The sequence below is a fragment of the Diospyros lotus genome, chromosome 14, assembly GCF_014633365.1.
Source record: "Diospyros lotus cultivar Yz01 chromosome 14, ASM1463336v1, whole genome shotgun sequence".
Lineage (NCBI taxonomy): Eukaryota > Viridiplantae > Streptophyta > Magnoliopsida > Ericales > Ebenaceae > Diospyros > Diospyros lotus.
The window spans coordinates 22338406-22359145 of record NC_068351.1 but is presented as its reverse complement, the minus strand read 5'-3'; the positions used below and the strand labels follow the sequence as shown (position 1 = coordinate 22359145).

The 20740-nt window shown below is 39.2% G+C and overlaps 1 protein-coding gene across 3 annotated transcripts in view; it reads left to right on the top strand.

Annotated features, from left to right (window-relative positions):
- The first annotated feature begins 4659 nt into the window (after positions 1-4659).
- The window catches only part of LOC127789850 (uncharacterized), a 55715-nt gene continuing 39634 nt past the window's right edge, over positions 4660-20740 (top strand). The window contains exons 1-2 of one of the 3 annotated variants that reach the window (XM_052318884.1): positions 4660-4845; positions 7951-8002. The gene's annotated coding sequence lies outside the window, so the exon portion shown is untranslated. Of the gene's footprint in view, positions 4846-5201; positions 5381-7950; positions 8003-20740 lie in introns of all 3 variants that reach the window. The other 2 variants (XM_052318883.1, XM_052318882.1) reach the window with 2 other exon arrangements.

Below are 20740 nucleotides of genomic sequence, written 5' to 3'. Positions count from 1 at the left end.
CCATTTTCGATGAAATTTCATGAGCACCTTGAAAGTTATTTGTTATTGCAATTATGGCTATTTAATTTGCATAATATACATTTTAGACATGAAATGTGTGCATGTTTATAGTTATGACTTATTACATTTGAACTTGAATGTCATGTTACTTATGCATTGAGTATGCATATGGCTTGGTGGACAACAAATGGAATGGATGGGTTAGTGAGGGGTCGATTGGTGTTTTCGCCTTAAACCATGGCGTGGATTCACTTATTATATGAATATTTGGCAATCATCTCTTCATTAGTCATGATGAATTTATAAATTACCATTAGGGTCTTTTAAATTTTATCATATAATGATGTTGGATTTTAGGAATAAGATTGTCACTATACATTCTTCTGCATTGGGAACACTACCCCAAAGGTGATGGGTTCCAACACCTACTACTATAGAACCTAACGTAAAAATAAAGGGAAACACATAGAAGAAGCTAGACCATTGATTTCAAACCCTATTGTAATACCCGAGAATTTCAAAGGGGCTCAAGAGTAAATTGTCTTGGGGCAAAAAGGGAATTTTCAGATAAATAGAGGGTATAAAGTTAATTTCTTACTGCTATGAATGACCGAATCGATTGCAGGGAGTGCTCTAGAGCTGAGATGACAAAGTAAAATGATGTGGCATTAACGAGAATCCCGAGATACGATTTATGGTATTGAAAGAAATCGGATCGAAAACGATTTTCGTTATAGCGAAAATATAGCTACCATTTAGGCTACAAAATCGGATTGTTATAAGCAACTTCCGGGAAGTTAACAGAACCTTGAGGAGGTTTCGATTTTTCATAAGGAACAACCCTTCAGTGATTTCAGGATGAAACGATAGTCCGGTGAGGACACTTGGCGAAATCGTCTTTATCGAGTAATCTTGGGTTATTAATTTTGCATTTTGGTATTGAAATGCAAATTAATTTGAGGTTTGAGGGCATGGTTGCATTAAAGAAATTTCCAAGTGATATTAAGATGAATTATGGGGATTAAAAATGTAATTTCCCATATATGGTGGTGTATTATATAATAGTTATATAATATATATATAATACATCGTGCGTGGCTGCAATGGAGCTTTTGTAAGCATCTAGATCCTTCTTGGCAAGCTTCATGGCTAAGTTTTGATGCAAGTGGGAGCAAGGAGTAATGACCAAGGCAATTTGAGTCGGTGCTTAGCCTATAAATAGATGAGAAATGATGAAAAGAAACAAAATGGAAAATGGGAGAAGAAGGAACCGTGGCAGCAAGATGGAAGCTGAAGGAAGCAAGCAATAACTGAGGTGATCGAGGAGAAGCTAGGAGGCAATGCAAAAGGCTGGAGGCAGCCACGAGGATGGCTAGAGCAAGCCGAACTAGCTTGTGGCAGCCATGGCCCGTCGACAGCGGCCAAGGCGATGTCCAAGCAAGGTACGCAACTCGTTGGAGGTCGAAGTGTCGACCAGAGTGGTCGAAGGTGGCCGCACAGCAGCGGCGACCATAGTCGCAGCGACTAGCCCTAACAATGAGGCGGCGACCAGCCACGGCCGAAGACGGCTGCAAGTAGCTACTAGGGGGCGGTCGCGACAGTGGCCGGGGAGGCCAACGACAGCCGGGGAGGAAGGAGACTGGAGCGTGGGCGACGATTGGCTGAAGCTAGTTAGCACGCATGCGGGAGGAAGAAGAAGAGAAGAAGAAGAAGAAGAAAAAAAAAAAGAAAAAGAATAAAGAAAAGAAAAAGAAAATAAAAGAAAGAAAAGGAGAAAAAGGGAAAGAAAATAGGAAAAAATGCCAAAAAATCCTAGAAAATTAGGATTTGGAGATTTAGTAATGTTTCGGATATTTTGGCGAGAAAAATTATCCGGGTATGCGTTTAAAGGTTTGGAGCGAAAATCAAGACAATGCACGAGAATTGAGGCGATACATAAAAATCACGGTTAGTGCACCAAGATCAAGGTAATGCACAAGAATCAAGGTGGTGTGAGAATCGAGGATTTACACGGGAATTGAGGATTTGCACGAAAATTGAGGTCATGCACGTTTTTCGAGGAAATTCAAGTTTATCTCTAAAGGTGAGTTGTCTTATCCTATATGATATGATTGTTTGTTATGCATGATATTTATGAAAGATATGATTCTTTTTGTCATATTGCATAGAAAGTCATGATGTTTTCATAGCACGATATTATTGGCATATTGATATTTGTGCATGGAAATGAGATATCGTTCTGATAGTATAGTCGTAATTCCCCAAGGGCAATTGATGGAATAACGTTAGGCTTATTTTGTAGAGCTTCGAGATTTTGCCTAAGATTCCATGTCGGGCTGTTGGGCCAAGGAAGTTACACTAAGGTAAATGTTGTTCATGTTATTGCATCATTTATTGATATATATGTTTTTGGACCCTCACTAAAAGTTTCATCTTCTAATGAGTTATGCTCCTAGAACATTCAACATTATAGTTGAGACTTGCAACGTAGGCAAGGACATGATTGAGATATGACGGCACAGGGAGATGTGTCCGATGGATTCAGCAGATTGTTTCGGTATTTTGCTCATTCAGGAAGATCCGGATATGTTTCAGATAAGTTGGGAAATGTCTGTGTATTAAGGTTATCCATGTATTAAGGTTGTTAAAGATATGATGTTAACTATGATATGAATTTTTATGATTTAAATATAGTGAATTGAGTATATACTATATCAGGTTTCGATTATCGCTTCCACATTTGTACTAATATGTTGGGTGAGTTTCTCTCTGAAATACAGTATTTGAGGTTTGGGGAATGTATTTAAGAAATAGATTATGTATATGTATGATGGGCCCCAACATAGTGACACACCCTCTGAGGAGGCGGGGTGTTACACCTATATTGCCTTGGGATAAACCTTCATGGAGAAGCTTTTTCTTACCTTGGGTTTTATGAGAGGTTTGTTGCCTATGAGATACTTGAGGATTCCTTTGTTATCTACTGAGCTCTCGTATGGGGATTGCAAACTTATATTAGATAAGGTGAAGAATATAGTATCTTCATGGTGTAGTCGATTGCTATCTTTTATGAGTCGGCTCTAGTTGACGTATTATGTTATCTTTACTATTTACTTTTATTGGGCTTCTATCTTCCTTATGCCTAAGTGGGTACTTCAAGAACTAGAGCAAATGATGCAAATTTTTATTTGGAGTGGAAATGAGTTAGATTCCCACTGGGCAAAGGTTGCATGGTGCGAACATACTGATCTAATGTTGAGGGAGGTTTTATGGATCGACGATTATCTTAGTCCTAAGTGATTATGCTTGTGAGTATCCTGGGGCTTTCTGCACCATATTCAACTTTGGATAACCAAAGCTAGCGTAATCCTTATGGCTTAGTTTGACGTGTTGACTTTTGCTAGTGCTCTTTATCAAATGTTGGGTTTGTTGTCTGCTTTATGGTTATCTTTTGAAGGTTTCATCTGATAGTTGTATATTCTTGTATATAGTATTTTTTTTTTCTATTTTTTCCTTAATTTGAAGGGTTTCTTTAGTTGTTTGGTAGCTTTTTATCTTCTTAAAATTGTTGTGAGACTCAAGAATATCCCAGTTTAAAGGTGTAAATGCTTTGCATTATTCTTTTTAATGTAATTCTTATTAAAAAAATGATTTTAAAGCTGTAATAGGAGCTCATGTAAAGTTGGGGAAGGGGATAGCTTATCATTAGCCTAAATGTTGAGTATTTTTTCCCAACAAAATTGAAGTCTACAAACTTCTATTCTCAATCACTTGTAGTTTTTGCTTCCTTCCATGTATGTTGAAAAGATTCAACAAATAATAATGTATTTTATGCATAAGGATGATGGATTGGGCTAAATGAATGATCTTTTCTTCTATGTAACTAATTTATTAAGATCGTGTTTGTTAACTAAGATATAAATTAGAAAATATAAGATATGTAAAATATTCAAGACTTTTGTTTTTTCTAATATATTTGTTAAAATTATTTAGTAATTATTAAAAAAGAAGTTACGTGATTTTTTATCTGATATTTTTTAAATATGCTTATCTCTTTTTTCCTTTTAAATAAACATATTATGAACTTTACAAATAAAAAAAAATGACACATATGTCTTTCAGTACATTCAAAAAAATTTAACAAATAATTTAATAAAAATCTTGAAATACTTTTTAATTTTATTTTAATTATTTTATATCTTAATTTAAAAAATATTTTAATTTTATTTTAATACAATATTATCGTTAAAATTATACATGCAACTAATTCACAAGTTGTTATATAAGTCTAAAGGCTAGTGGTGTTTATAATTATAATGAATTAATAAGTTCGATTATTGCATTGAAAAGAATTAAAAATTCACGCTTTATACATACATTTTAATTTACCCTATCTAAAATTTATAAGGACAAGATTATATCAATTTTTTTGTCAAACCGTGTCATATTCTGATTGGCGGGGTACGAAAAATGGCCTAATCTCATCCACTGCGCACTCGCCATCTGTAAACTTACGAAAAATGCCGCTTCACTCTCTCTCAATCAAAACCCCAAGGTCTCAGCTTCGGTCCCGAACCACTAGGCTTGGTACACGAGTCTCAGTCTCGACCCGAGCCTAACCTTGCTCCACTGTTCGTTGAAAATTTCCTTCCTACACTTTTATCTCTGTCTGCAACAACACCTTATTTTCTCTCTCCTCTTCTCCTTCTATTTCCCCCTCTCACAAAGCTCTTGAGACCTCCATTGCTTCCCCGATTCGAACCCTATTAATCGCCAACAAGGTGGTCTGTTGGAGGATTGGGTTTCGTGCTTCATTGGTGGAGACGGAGACCTCTCTACATCTGTGTAAGTTCATGCCCTTTTCTCTCTCCTCAGAATCCCTAATTTGTCCTCTATACCCACTATATTCCAATGATAGAGTTGTTGATGGAATTTGGCGTTTTCCATTCTTTTATTTGTTCTGCTTTGTTCTGCCGAATTCTGCTATTGCGTGTTCGATCTTTTTGGAGGCCTTGCTGAAATTATATTTTGTTGGCAATTAAAGCGCTTGTTTGCAAAAAGGAAAAACATTCATTTTAGGGTTTATGAGAGATTTAGCAATTGATTGTTTCTTCTGTATTTCTGTGACTTCAATTTGTACTTCTAAGTGATTTCGTTGGTTCTAGTATGATTATTATTATTATTTTTTTAATTCAATGTAGGCTTTGATCGGATATTGAGGAATCTACAGAGTCCAATTTGTGCTATCTTGGTGATTTGCACTTGGCATTGGAGGCAATGAACTGTCTATCACTTCAATGTTCCTGAATCTTCATTGACTTATTTGTCCCTGGTTCCCTGTTAGTGCGCAGTATCATATAAGATGAGGAAATAAATTGAGGTTAGAATGCCCATCTAGGTTCCTTAGAATGCTAATGCCCATCTAGGTTCCTTTGAAGTTAGAAAATTCCTTATTTATGAAAGGTTTGGAACTTAACTGTAGCATTGGCCACTCCAGACTCTTCCATATAGCAGTAGACAAAAACCAGGTCCTTTACATTGTTGTTGGTTCTGAAATTGTTAATCCTGTACACATCTAAAACCTTAGCTTGTTAGAGACAGGGGTGTTGTTATTTCTTTATTAGTATATTTTTACTCTCAACATCATATCCCCCTCATATATGGTTAGACCTGACAGCATAGCTGGGGAAAACATGTGCAATTATTTATATATTGGTTTGATGGTGAAATTTGAGCTTAGGAATATTGCTTGTTTGTGTAAAATTGTTGGCAACCAAACTCATTTAAACGTTTAAGACTAGAAAGGAGGGGTGGTGGTGGTAAATTTGTCTTTTTCATTATTATTTTTAGTCTCAAAATCATCTAATAAATACTTGAAAAATTCATTGAACACAAATATGATATGACAGGGCATGGACATAATGACTTGTATATCTATATAGGTACACAAACAACTTTTGATTCATTCTTTAGTTCATATTTTTTTTTTTTCATTAGCTCAATTTTTTTTTTCCCATTAGCTCAATGCAGTAAAGTATTATTCATTATTTAGATTCTTTTATGTTAGAGAAGAAGCATTAAAAATATAACAGTTGTTTCTACTTTAAAAGCTCAATTGTTTAGGAGAAATGGATTTTGAGTGTGCTCTAGAAGTGGTTAGGTTTGGAGAAGAGTGGTTCAGTCAATATGTAATGATGGATGAAAGGTCACTCTTTTAGGAAGGTTTCTATCCTTTGGCATGGAGCTCTGAAGTGTTATCTTGGATTTGAAATGATTTTCTGTGTCATACTTGGTTTTCCTACTTATATGTTTTTGTTTCACTGCCATCTTCAGTGGTCAATATATTGAAGAAGCTGCAATGACTTCCCTTCTTTGCATATTGATGATTGATGCCAATATCATTTATTAGGCTGAAGATGTCTTATTCATCTATTGGAGATAGTAGTTTTGCATTTCTTGACTTGAGATCTTCAACCACGTTTTATTGGGAGAGAAACTGTTCATGGCTAAACTTCTGATAGCGGATGTTGATTGCAAATATGGGAATATATGAGGGAAGTTTTCTGCACCAGGAGTTGCATGTCCCATGGTGTAGGTAGGGTGTAAACGAACTAATATGCTTGACGAACAGCTTGTGAACAAGCTTGGTTTTGAATGAAAACATGTTTTTTTATTAATTAATTGAATGAAAGTGAGCAAGATTTTGAAGCTTGTTTAATAAATGAGCCAAGCTTGAACATAGGTCAGCTTGGCTCATTTATGTTTATGACCCAACTCGTTTGCATTTCATTCAAAACTCATTTATTGTTTGTTTGTTATTTGGTTAAGAGGGATATATATTATATATGAATAATAAATGAGCTTTAAAGGAAAGGTAAATAGAGCTTGAACACCATCTATAAGATGGTTCATGAACATAAATGAATTTGTTCATGCATATAAACAGGCTGAGCCCAAACTCAAAAAGTCAAAATAGAGCTCAAACATCGTTTATAAGCTCAACTCATGAACTAGCTGAGCTCGAACACACAAATAAATGAACAACCTGAGCCTCGAACAGAGCCAAGCTTGGCTTGACTCAACTCAACTCATTTACAGTCGTAGGTGTAGGATTTGATAAAAAGACTCATAGAATTTGAGATGAAATTTTGCAGCCCATTTGCATGTTATTGGAAATGTTGAGAGACATCTTTTCTAACTAATTTTAGTGCGGGGATGAGATTTTGAGGTTGCTTTCATAGCTAGGCTTAGATTATGAATAATAGAGTTGCCTTGGTGGGTGACTATTGGAGAAGAGATAGCAGTAGGTTGGCTTTAGGTGTGGTCTTTTAACAAGGCCTTGGTGGTGGAAATGTATTTTATTTTTCTTGGAAAGATAGCTAGTTTAAGAGGTCCCATCAAAGTTTGGGTTCTTTATGTGGACATGTAAAAGTATTTTGGGAAATGATAGTTTAAATAAGAGGAGATAGATACCCCAATGAACTAGTTTGTGATATGTAACTAGTATTGCTAGAGGCTATGGACATTGAGTCTTAATGTGGTTGTCATTCATTTGCTCTTTCTAGGGTCATTAATATCTGAAGGTAGACATAAGACTTACTCCTGATGTTGGTGAGTAGGATAGAAGATACTCTAAACAACAACAACAACAACAACAACATATTCAGATTTTATCTCACTATGTGGGGTCGGCTACATGAATTCTAGACTTCCATGTATTTCTGTTTTTTGTCATATCTTCATTTAAGCCCATACACTTCATACCAAACTTTAATGTCTCTCCCAAAGTTTTTTTGGGGTGGAAATTTCTATCTTTAGGTCAAAGAATAGATTTTGCTGAATTTGTAGAATTGGTTTTCAGCTGGTGTGGATCCGCCTTTGAGCCAATTTTTTTCTTGTTGTTTAAGTTTAGATGTTTAACTTACAGTAACCTTTTTCTTTTGTATATAGGGGGCTTCCTTGGTGGATTTTGGACATACTATTTTTACATATCAAAGAAAAGGTTTCCTTTCCGTCTCTTTTGGTAATACAATATTGATGCGGGACAGTAGAGACTTGCAGAAAGATAGAAGAATATGAAATGAAGCTGAGGGAGGGAGGGCATATGATTCTAATCCTTAAATCAAATATAATTACATCATCTAAAAACTATGATAACTCCATCATCTAAAACAATTGACATAAACCAAACTAATGAATACACCTCAACATAGAAATAAATCCTTATCATTATCCCTGTCAAATATGCTTGGATGATACTTCTTTTGTGATTTTATATTTATACAGATTTTTTATTGATAAGATGGATCTTTGTTTTAAGCAAGTTGGAAGTGTGAGTTATCTATGATAAAAATACTACGGGCAACATGAATGGAAATGGGTGTAGGATTATATTATTTTAATTTTAATCATTAACCATCAAGTTTCTGTTAACCTTGTGAGAAGTTTGCCATGTGGTTTATGTATCTAAGCGATAGAAACATGTTTCTCGTAATTATTTGGTTTTGAAAACGTTAAAAGGCTATAACTATGGTTGTCAAAATTGGACCATAATGACCATTTTAGATGATTGAATTAGGAATTTGAAGGTATGATAATTTGATTCTTAAATTTGATTGGTTCACCAAAATATTAATCTAATATAGTGTTACATGTTAAAACTATGAACTTATACCCACCATCTAATCTAACCACATGGATGCTTAGGTGGTGTTCTCTTTATGTTTCAATTTTGAGTTTTGTATTCATTTTTAGTTTTGTGTTTTGAGTGTCTGTTTTGAGGTTTTTGAAAACGCGTTCTTTTTGTCATTTTAGAAAATTGTTTCTCAAAATGGAAAATTGGAAAATGCATTTACTTTAGAATTTTGAGAAAAATTATTTTATGATATTTTATTCAGTGAACAGTCTAAACTAGCCACAACTGCTGCCATTAGCGGTCGCCAGCGACCATCGCCGGCCAGAGATTCCCACGATTGGAGCCTACCATTAGAAACGCTAAGTCAAGGGGGTTAACGTACACAAAAATGAGCTAGATTTAACGGCTACATTTTCATAGATCTAATTTTTAATTTTTGGCCAAAACTAAAAAATTCACTATCAGTCGCCATCGGCCATCGTGGCTGGTGGTTTCCGGCGATCAGAGACAACCACTCGATACCCTTATCCCCATCGACCAACATATCAAAAGACCAACAAGATCCAATTGCTGAATCTGCATAGATCTAAAGCTTAAACCTCCGACCAAACACAAAATTAGTGATTTATAGAGGTTGCTAGTCGCGATGCAAGGGGAGCGAATGGCTTTGACGATGGAAGGCGTGGGTGGTCAAACGACAGGGGGTGGTCGACGGCAGCTCGCAACAGTGATGGCGGTGGTTGGTGCGGTCGACGGCCAAGCCTTGAGAAGGAGGAGAAGAGGGAAGAGAGAGACGAAAGGTTGATGCTGTGCGAGATTGGGATGCTTGATCTGTCAAGTTGTTTTTTGCGTTTTCAGATTTTGCACTTGTTTTGGCTGAAAACACTCAAAACAACTTTTTGGTGTTTTGAGTTTTCTTTACAAAATTTTTCCTTGTTTTCGAAAATGCGTTTTTGAAAACATGAAAGTAAACATGTTTTCACTGTTTTGAAAAACTAAAAATTGAAAACGACAAAGAGAACATGCCCTTAATTTTTGACATGAAAGAGCCTTGGGAAGCAAATGGGTGGCTTAAATGCTAGCCTGGGAATTTGGAGTGTAATTTTCGAGTTTAGGATGCTTCTTTGTTTCTGTGGCCTTTGAGATTGGTGATGGGCTGAGGACAAAATTTTGGCATGATAGTTGTGTCAACACAAACCAATTTGGACTCAAGAGCTCTTCCTAGGCATTTTTCAGCTAGCTAGTGATGAAGACGCCTAGATAAGAACTTCTCTCTTGCATGGATAGTTAATGTATGGTGACCCTGACTTTAGACAAGTGGAATTGGTAGTTATAATCTACAATTGCCTTCTTTGGATTAATTGGGAACCAATCCATGATTGGGCAAGGGGAGTTGGGTTTGGCATGTATCTAGGGGAGGTACTTTCATTATTTGGTCCTTTTATGAGATACTTATAGTTCACACAAAAAGTAGTTTTTTGAGAAAAGAGTATCTCAAAGTGAGTGCTGCCTAGTGTGGTTTCTTTTGCACGGGTGGCATCCATGTCTCATGCTTACTATTGACCATTTAAGAAAGAGGGAACATATTATGGTTGAGTAGTGCTTCCTATATAAGGATGGTGGATAATCAGTCAATCACCTTCTTTTTCATTGTCGTGTAACTTGCGAGCTGTGAGATCTTATTCTTGCTTTCTTTTGAGGTGTTTTTAGGTATTGGCCAAAGTTTTGGATTTGTCTTCTTGCTTGGTCAAGGAAATCCTCTAGAATAGGCTCTATGTTGCTTTGGAATATTACACCTTTATGAATCATGTTATGCTTTGGAGAGAAACACCTAAAGAGTGTTCTAATATGTAGTGTGTCAAGATCCAAGGGTTAAAGTAGTAACTATAGCTTACTTGTATTTTTCTTCTTGTATTTTTTTTCCATGGATACAACTTGTACCTTTTAGTTACAATTACAATTTACAATTGAAAGTTAGATTGCCTATAAAAAGGCAATCTATTGGAGGATGGGGATTCATTATGAGAAATAACAGAATATTTTCTCTCTAAAATTCTCTTTCTATGTTTTCTCTCTCTCTCTCTTAGTTCTTTTTGTTTTCTCTCCCTCAACTTCTCTCATTCTAAATTTCTTCCTACATACCTAAAGAAACCCTAGAATAGGTCTAGGAACCTGGCATTTGGTATCAAAGCAAGGTGATTCTTGGAGGTTGTTCTTAAAGGTGAAATTCCGAAGAAATGATTTGTGGAGATGGCAGAAGGCACTCGGATGAAACTATTAGAGGTAAGGTTGGACACTATGGAGTTCAGTTTGTGCTAGACTTAGGAAGAGGTGAGTCGAGGCAGGGCTGAGAATGCTGCAACGCTGCAACCAGGGAGATCATGTAGATGCTGGAGAAAGGAATCAAGGAAGAGTACTCTAGTTTCGACCAAAGGTTGGATGGATTCTTGAACATGTTTTCAAAGATGCCTTAGGCCAGCCTACCAGTGGATTTTCCTTCGAGGGCCACTGCAGATTTGATTTTAGCAAGACCTGGAATCCTTTTTCATATTGTTGACTTACAAGAAGTTGAGGAATAATCTGAATTGGATTCGGTGGTTAGAGGATCCTATCAAGCTCACCACCACACATCGATGCCAAGGTTAGAAATTCCAACTTTTGAAGTGTTAAACCGAGGTGGTGGATAAGGAGATGTGAACGATTCTTCCAGTATTATAATGTGGCTGAGTGCCATAAAGTTAACCCTAGCAGTAGCTTATCTCATAATATGGTTGATGCTTGGTATCAAGGATGGAGTAGAATGAGAGTTGAACTTAACTAGATTGAATTCGTGCAGGACTTTTGTGATAGATTTGGTGAAGATCTATGGCCGATGTGATAGAGGAATTCATTAAATTGAAGCAGGAAGGTTCGGTGATGGATTATTAGATCCGGTTTGAAGAATTGAAGTCTTTGTTGCTTATTACTCATCCAACTTTAAATGAGCCTTATTTTGTATTAAGACTTATCAGTGGCTTAAATGAAGAGCTTGTCAGACTCGAGATCTGACAGAGGGGCCTCTTCCGTAATTGAGGAAGAGAGTGAATTAGCGGGAAAGAGAACTGAGAGAAGTCAAGAGAGAGAGAGAGAGAGAGAAAATCAGTGGAATAAACCTCACGTGATCCCCATCCTCTCGTGAGCTTCTTATTTATAGGAGAGTTACGTTTAGAGGATTCCCATAACAAACGCTCAGCAGTTAGGACCCAAGTGGCCATGTGCACTTGGGCTCTAATTACCAATATATCCACTCCTAATTACAATCTTAACCCACCCCTAATTACAATAGTGCCCTTGGGCTGTGACAACCCCCTTCCCCTTGAATTATTTCTTCTCCCCAAGAAATCAAAGAAGCTTGGCCACCTTGGGATATTGTTGAAGAAGATCTAGCAAGTACTTCCAAGTGGTGTTGTCGGGGTGCAGTTGTGTCCATTGCACCAAAACCTGTGCAAGGAGAATGGAATCCTTGTAGATCACCCTTTTGTCCATCACTGCTTAAGGCTCCACCTCCACAATCCTATCTTCAACTAGTTCAGGAACCTCCCTACTAACTTCTCAATTGTTCCCACTGCCTTCTTCAAGAGGGATTCATGGAACACGGGGTGCAACCCTACTCCTTCAGGAAGTTGTAACCAATAGGCCATTGTCTCAATCTTGGCAGTGATCCTGAAGGGCCCATATTTTAGACGTAGGACCCTTAGTGAAAAGTTGCTGTTGAAACCTTTTAATCTTCAAATAGACCTCCTATCCTACCTTAAAGGTCCTATTTGAGCGGTGTCTATCGGCCATCTGCTTCATTCTCTGTTGTGACATAGTGAGCTCTTTCTTTATAACTTGCAGTGACTTCGGCCTTGCCTGTAGGTACTGATCAGCTGAGGTTTCAGCTAGAGTGTAATGCATGATAGTCGGAATTATAGGGGGTGGATACCCAAAGAGTACTTCAAATGGAGTTCTCTTGTGGGCTATATGGAAGTTGGTGTTGTACCACCATTATGCTAATGCCATCCACCTACTCCAACTCCTTGGTTCTATGCATCTTAGATATGTCTTTAGGCGCTTATTTAGCTTTGTTTGTCCATCAGTTGCTTGATGATAAGTTGATGAAAATTGCAACCCTATTCCCAGTCCCTGAAACAAGGTTTTCCAAAACTGACTTGTAAATATCTTGTCTCTATTAGAGACAACTGCCCTTGGTAACCCATGTAGCTTAAACACCGAGTACATTAGTTTCCTAGCCACCTCTGTAGCAGTAAATGGGCGTGCCAAAGTGATGAAGTGGTTAAATTTCATTATTCTATCACTACCACTAGGATAGTGTCAAACCCCTCAGACCTGGGTGTCCAGCCCCTAAAATGGGCTGGAGTTGAATCGGAATTTCTAGGAAATTCCGTTAGAACAGAGTTTTAGGGAGAGAGATAGAGAGAGATGAGAGAAGAGAATTGAGAAAGAAGAGAGTTGTTATTTCATTCCAAAACTACCTTTCTGTTTTAGCCTTCCCTTATTTATTCATAGATAGGTAGGTTAGTTAGTTCTAACCCCCTCTCCCGCCTTCCATTCTCCTTCTACTTATTACAATAATATCCCTTAAGTCCTAATCCCCCCCCCCCCCCCCCCCTCGATGAATTAATTCTTGTCCTCAAGAATTTAGAGCAAGTTGATAGCATGGGGAAATCTTGTCAACACATCTGGCAAGTATTCCCAAGTCGGCTGGTCTGGCGGTAAATGAGACCATCGAATCAGCACTTGAGTAATAGGGGCAGCTCCTCTATAGATCACCCTTTTATCTAGAATTGCCCGAGGTTCAATGGGCTCTTCTGGTTCCTCCTTTATAAGTGGTAAGACAGCAGGTGATAGGCCTTCATTTCCTTCCTCTACTGGTGGCAGTGAAGTCCCAGTAGTGGCTGTTACTCCTCTAGCCTTTTTTAATAAAGATATGTGGAATAGCAGATGTATTCTCACATCTTCTAGTAGTTGCAACCGATAGGCCACCTCCCCTACCTTCTCTACAATTGCATAAGGTCCAAAATATTTTGGATTGAATTTGGATACTGCTCTCTTAGTAAAAGCAAGCTACAAAAATCTTCTGACCTTCGAAAACACTGCATCCCCCACATTGAACTTTCGCTCACTTCTCTTTTTATTTGCATAGTGAACCATCTCACTCTTGGCAGTTGCTAATTCCCTTTTAAGCTCTGCTAAGACTTCTCTTCTTTTCTGAAAGTATTGTTCTACATCTGCCATTGTAGCAGTAAAACTGGAAATGGTAGGAAGTAATGGTGGATTGTACCCAAACATAGCTTCAAAAGGGGTACGTTTAATAGCTGTATGATATGTAGAATTGTACCACCATTGAGCAAGTGATAGCCAACGGTGCCAACTCCTAGGCCTAGCAAAACACATACAGCGAAGGTAAGCCTCTAAACATTGATTTACTCTCTCCGTTTGTCCGTTCGTTTCCGGATGATAGGCTGTAGATAAGTGTAGACCCACTCCTAAATTCTTGAATAATTCCTGCCAAAATTTACTGGTGAATATCTTATCTCTATCGGGCACAATGGTCTTGGGAATTCCATGAATTTTAATGACTGAATCCAGCAATAATCTGGCCACTTCTGAAGCTGTAAAGAGGTGTGTCAAACTAAGGAAATGAGCGAACTTAGTTAAACGGTCCACAATCACCAAAATTGTATCCTTGCCTTCTGATTTCGGTAAGCCTTCTATGAAATCCATTGAGATGTTCTCCCATGCTTGATCCGGAATTGGTAGTGGCTGTAATAACCGTGGTAGAGCAAGTGTTTCATGCTTGCATCTTTGGCATACTTCACATTCTAGCACATATTTCACCACTGTTTTCTTTAATCTTGGCCAATGGAAAAAATGTCTTACCCGATGATAAGTGGCTCTTACCCCTGAATGTCCACCTACTGCTGATCCGTGCGTGGCCCTCAAAATCTGTAACTTCAGCTGGTCATCCTCCCCTACCACAATTCGGCCTTTGAATCGAATGAGTCCCCCAACAAGAGTATAGCCCTGCTGTCTAACTGCTGTAACAATGTCTACAACCAAGGTGTCTGGTCATAGCTCCTCACCACTTCCTTCACCCATTCTGGAGTTACAACTGATATGGCTTGGCAGACCCCTTTTTCCTCTCTTCTGGATAGTGCATCTGCCACCAAATTCTCCTTTCCTCTTCGGTATTGGATTGTATAATCCAATCCCAAGAGTTTAGAAACTCCTTTCCTCTGTAAATGAGTGTGTAACCGTTGTTGAAGCAGAAATTGAAGACTTTCGTGGTCTGTTTTAATCACAAATGGATTATTCTCCAAGTAATGGCGCCACTTTTCAACAGTTACCAAGACAGCTATCAGCTCTTTATCATACACACTCAAGCCTAGATGTTTAGGAGCTAAACCTTGGCTTATGTAAGCCAAAGGTTTCCCTTTGCATGAGGACAACACCCACTCCACTATCACAAGCATCTGTTTCAACAACAAATTGTTTTGAGAAATCTGGAAGAGCTAAAACAGGGGCTTGAGTCATGGCCTGTTTAAGGATTCCAAAGGCTGTTTCAGCTTTAGGATTCCAATGGAAATTGTCCTTCCGCAATAGCTCTATCAAAGGCTGACTAATCACTCTATAATTTTTGACAAATTTTCTATAATATTCCGTCAAACCCAAAAAACCCCTTAACTCCTTCACATTCTTAGGCCATGGCCAATTTACCATTGCCTTTATTTTTTTAGGATCTGTACTCACCCCCTTAGCTGAAATTACATGGCCTAGATATTCCACCTCTCCTTGAGCAAATGTACACTTAGACATCTTGACATATAATTGATGAATTCGCAAGACCTCAAAAGTGGTTCGGAGGTGAGATAGGTGGGTTTGTAGGGTTGGGCTATACACAAGAATATCATCAAAGAAAACAAGTATAAATTTGAGAAGGGATGGACTGAGAATCTAGTTCATTAAAGTTTGAAAAGTGGCAGGAGCGTTTGTCAAACCGAAGGGCATGACAGTGAATTCATAAAGCCCTTGGTGTGTTCTGAAAGCGGTTTTAGGGATATCGGCTGGTCTCATCCTAATTTGGTGATAACCAGCCCTTAAGTCTAGTTTAGAGAAGATGGCAGCTCCATTGAGTTCATCTAATAAATCCTCAATGATAGGAATAGGAAATTTATTCTTTATAATAAGGGAATTGAGCTACTTATAGTCTATACAAAATCTCCAAGTGCCATCTTTTTTCTTGACAAGAAGGACTGGGTCACTGGAGAGGCAAAGGGACTTTGGCTAGGTTGTATGATTGAATTAGTTAGCATGTCCTTTACTTGTTTCTCAATTTCAGTTTTCTGGGCAGGGTTATATCGGTATGAACGAATATTTACAGGTTCTGTATTGGATTTAAGATGGATAGCATGGTCTAAAGGTCTTTGGGGTGGTAGGGTAGTCGGCTCTTGGAAGAGGTCTTGGAATTCATGCAATAATAAGTGCAAGGGATCATAAGTGTTTACCTCTGTTAGCAGTTGCATTGTAGTTGCTGTTTTCGTAGATTGTGGTTTGTCCCCTTCTTCCTCCTCATACTCCATTGCATGAATAGAGTATAATTCTGCAATTTGCTCACTTTTCCGGTTCATTAGCTTGTGTAATCTCCTTCCCAATATTACTTTGCATTCCCCTTGATCTAGGCTCCCCATCAGTGTTAGCTTTTGGCCTTCAACCTCCATTGTCACCTCTAGCTTCTTGAAATCAAAGGTTAGAGGGCTTACATTCTTCATCCAATCTACCCCCAGCACGATATCACACCCTCCTAACTCCAATACCCTCAAGTCCGCCACAAACTCTACTCCTTGCATTACCCACTTGAAATTCAAACATTTACATTCGGTCCCCATTAGCGACGGCCATTGGTAGTGGGTTGGTTCTGGTCATTTCACACTTGAGATCTTGGGTTGTCTTCTTGTTCACAAAACTATGGGTGCTTCCGCTGTCAATCAACACCGCTAACCTTCATCTTCCCACTTGTCTTTAACTTGTATGATCTTCCCTGTAGGACCCCTTTCAACGCGTGAAAGGAGATTTGTCCTCCATCATCTTCCTGCTCTTCCCCAACATAGGGCTCTTCCTTTGTATCTTCTTCTGCCTCTTCATCATCGGAAGCCTCCATCTTCAACATTAACCTCCTACATTGATGGCCAGGTCCATATTTTTCCCCATATTTGAAGCATAGGCCTAATTGGCGCTTCTGCTCCAATGTCGTATTCTTGCTTGTTCTTATTCCATTTCCATTCTTGTCGCCTCCTTGGTTTGTTCAACCCATACCCGATTTGAAATTACTTCCTCCGAAAGGAATTCCCCCTCTGTTGACGGCCGACACTCCTTGTGGCCATGGCCTATTTTTCTTGAATACTGCCTCCCATGTTACCTCTTGGAGATGTGCTTTTTCTGCTGCTTGTCTTACCGATATTGGACCCAACATCTTTACTATAGATCTTAAATTGTCTCTGAGTCCGCTGATGAAACTCGAGACGAAGTAGGACTTGGGTAAGCTTGGATGAGCTGCTCCTATCAACGCCTTTAATTCCTCTAATCACCTAAGATAATCTTCGACTGATCCTTGCTATTTTAATTTGTTAAATTCTTCAACCGTGTCCGCCAGATTTCGTTCGCTAAAACGACCACACAGTTCGTTGGCAAAATTGGTCCACGACACCCATCCCCTTTCTGATTGCCTCCAACTCTAGTACCATGCATATGCGGTATCATCCAAGTAGGCCGCTGCCACCGTCACCCTTTGTTCTTCTCCTATCCGGTACAATTCAAAGAATCTTTCATAGTGCCGTACCCACCAGCGTGGTTTAGATCCATCGAAGATGAATTTCCAATCTTGGCGTTGGCGGGTGTCCCCCATCCAATCTTGACCTGGAATTCTTGCCATGGATTTCACGTTCCCATGTAGTCCTTTCCTCCGTTCCCCTCGGGCCTCCTGGTTTTGGTAATATTCCATCGCTCCTTACGTCTGTCTCCATTCTTGGAACAAACTCTTCTTGCGATCGGAATTGTGGCCATGTCGACATGATTGCAAACATGCGATCTATCTTCTATCCATAAAAGTTGGCCCGTACTTGACCCTTTTCTAGTTCCCGTATACTGTCTTTGATGGCAGCTAAATCTTCCCTTTGGATCGCCATATCCTCCCTTTGGATTGCCATGTCTTCTCGTTGGGCCCTCACGTCTTCTTGCGTGTGGCCCATTAATCTATCAAGATTCTCCAGGCGAAGCTCCAGTTGTTTCAGGCGTGTTCCTTCCGCCATGCTTTCGTGGTTGCTGAATCGGACCTTCCGTCACCTTCTAATCGCGCGCCAGAAGCCGCTGAAGAAGGCTTAGCTCTGATACCACTTGTCCAGCCCCTAAAATGGGCTAGAGTTGAATCGGAATTTCTAGGAAATTCCATTAGAACAGAGTTTTAGGGAGACAAAAAAGAGAGATAGAGAGAGACGAGAGAAGAGAATTGAGAAAGAAGAGAGTTGTTATTTCATTCCAAAACTATCTTTCTGTTTCAGCCTTCCCTTATTTATTCATAGGTAGGTAGGTTAGTTAGTTCTAACCCCCTCTCCTGCCTTTCATTCTCCTTCTACTTATTACAATAATACCCCTCAAGTCCTAACACTGGGCAACCCTTCTACAAAATCCATGGAGATCTGGATAGGGTACTTGTTCATGTTTGCACCTTTGAGAAATGGTGCACTGCGCACATACTTGGTCACATCCTTTTTAAGCCCGGGCTAATAAAAAGTTGCCTTACCCAATGATAAGTCACATTTAGCTTAGAATACCCTCCTATAGAGGAGTCATGCAGTGATTGGAGGATACGTTTCCTTAGCTGATCATCCTCCCCAATGACCACTCTGCCTTAGTATCTTAGCAATCCCCCCTCAAAAGTGTACCCTAGCTCCTCTTGGGGTTGTACTGCCAGCCTAGTCAGTATCTCCTTGATCCATGTAGTCTGCTCATAATTGCTTGTTATGCCTCATAATTGCTTGTTATGCCTTGTACCCAATCAGGAACCAAGGCTGATATAGCATGGCAACTAGCTGTGTTCTCCCTTCTTGATTGTGCGTCTACCGCCAAATTTTCCTTCCCCTTTCTGTAATAAATAATATAGTCAATCCCCATCAGCTTGGTGATTCCCTTTTGTTGCAACTGATTATGTGCTCTCTGTTGGGAGAGGAACTTCATACTCTCATGGTTTGTCCTTATGATGAACTGCCTTCTTTTCAAATAGTGCCTCCACTTTTCTATGGCCATTAACACAACTAACAACTCCTTGTCATGTATACTCAGGCCTAAGTGCCTTGGGGCTAGGGCTTGGCTCATGTAAGCCACAAGTCTGCCCTCCTGAATCAGTACAACCCCAGTCCTTGTATTGCAAACATCTATCTCAAGAATGAACTCCTTAGAAAAGTCTGGTAGAGCCAAAATTGGGGCTTGAGTCATAGCTCTTTTGTCTCAAAGGCCTTCTCAGCCTTAGCTTCCTAGTGGAAGTTATTCTTCTTCAATAGGTTGGTGAGGGGCTTGCTTATCACCCCATACCCCTTGATGAATCCACAGCATTGGTTTCAACCTTCTGAGGGTCAGTGCTCACCCCTTGACTTGATATGATGTGGCCAAGGTATTCCACTCTAGTTTTTGCAAAGTTGCATTTGGACCTTTTCACATAAAGTTGATGGGCTTTGAGGATTTCAAATGCCTTTCTAAGGTGGGTCAAATGTTGGTCTAGATTAAGGCTGTAGACTAAGATGTTATCAAAGAATACCAGCACAAATTTTCTAAGGTAGAAACAAAAATATGGTTCATTAATGCTTGGAAGGTTGCAGGGGTATTGTCACGACCCAAGCGTGGCAATGGCGTGATTTCCAACCCGGTTAGGATTGGAATAGGTGCTGCTCAAACAGAGCAGTCGCAGAAACGATTTTGAGAGGAAGGAAGAGAGAAAAAAGAGAGAGAGAAGAACGATAGGAAGAAGTAGAATTCAGGGTGACTTCTCATTTCATACCATCCATAGCCAGATAACTGACTATATGTAGGCTGCCCAAGGGCAAATTCCCAGCCCGGCCGTTGCAACAAACAGCTAGCTGGCCACTTGCATAGAATATTCTATTTGTCCACTCTACTAATAAAGAAATACTGAAATAAAAGTTACAGCAATATAGCTAATGTAAGAAAATTAAATCGGCAGTAAAATATATGGTATTAGAGCTGGTGACGCGTGACAGGTATTAGGGACTCCAAATAGCATTACTAAGAACTCATAATGTTCTTGGTGGGTCTGGAAGGCTGTTTTAGGACAATCATTTGGGTTCATCTTAATCTGATGATACTCTGAAGTAAGGTCTAGTTTAGAAGAAATGGAGGCCCTGGTAAGTTCATCACGGAGTTCCTTAATAATGGGTATTGAGATTTTATTTTTGATGGTTATGGAGTCCAGTTGTCTGTAATCAACACAAAATCTCCATGATCCATCCTTCTTTTTCGCTAGGAGGATCAGGAAAGCAAATGGGCTTTGGCTCGATTGAATTAGGGATTTGCCTAGCGTGTCTTTCACCAAATTTTCAATCTCAGCTTTTTGTACAGGGGAGTATCTATAGGCTCTTAGGTTAATTGGTTCACTATTGGGTTTGAGGTGAATAAATGATCAAGGAACCAGTGTGGGGGAAGGGTTGAGGGATTGACAAAGATTTTCTCAAATTCCATCAACAGTAAGTGAATTGGTTCATAGGAGTGTACCTGAGTGGTGGCTGGTACCATGGCCCAGGGCATGGGCTGCCATCCTCTCCCCTGCCTAGCATTGGCATTGTCCTCCCTCTGAACCACTTTTGTCTCCATGGCATATAAGGAGTGTAGTTGCCCAATAGATGTTCCCCCTTGCTCCAGAAGTCTCTGTAGCTTTTGTTCGGACATTGCCCTGCACCCCCCCTTCTCTTGTCAGTCGTTAAGAGTGACCTTTTGACCCCCCATATCAATGGTGACTTCCAAAGTGTTGAAGTCAAACACCAAGAGGCTCACCGTCCT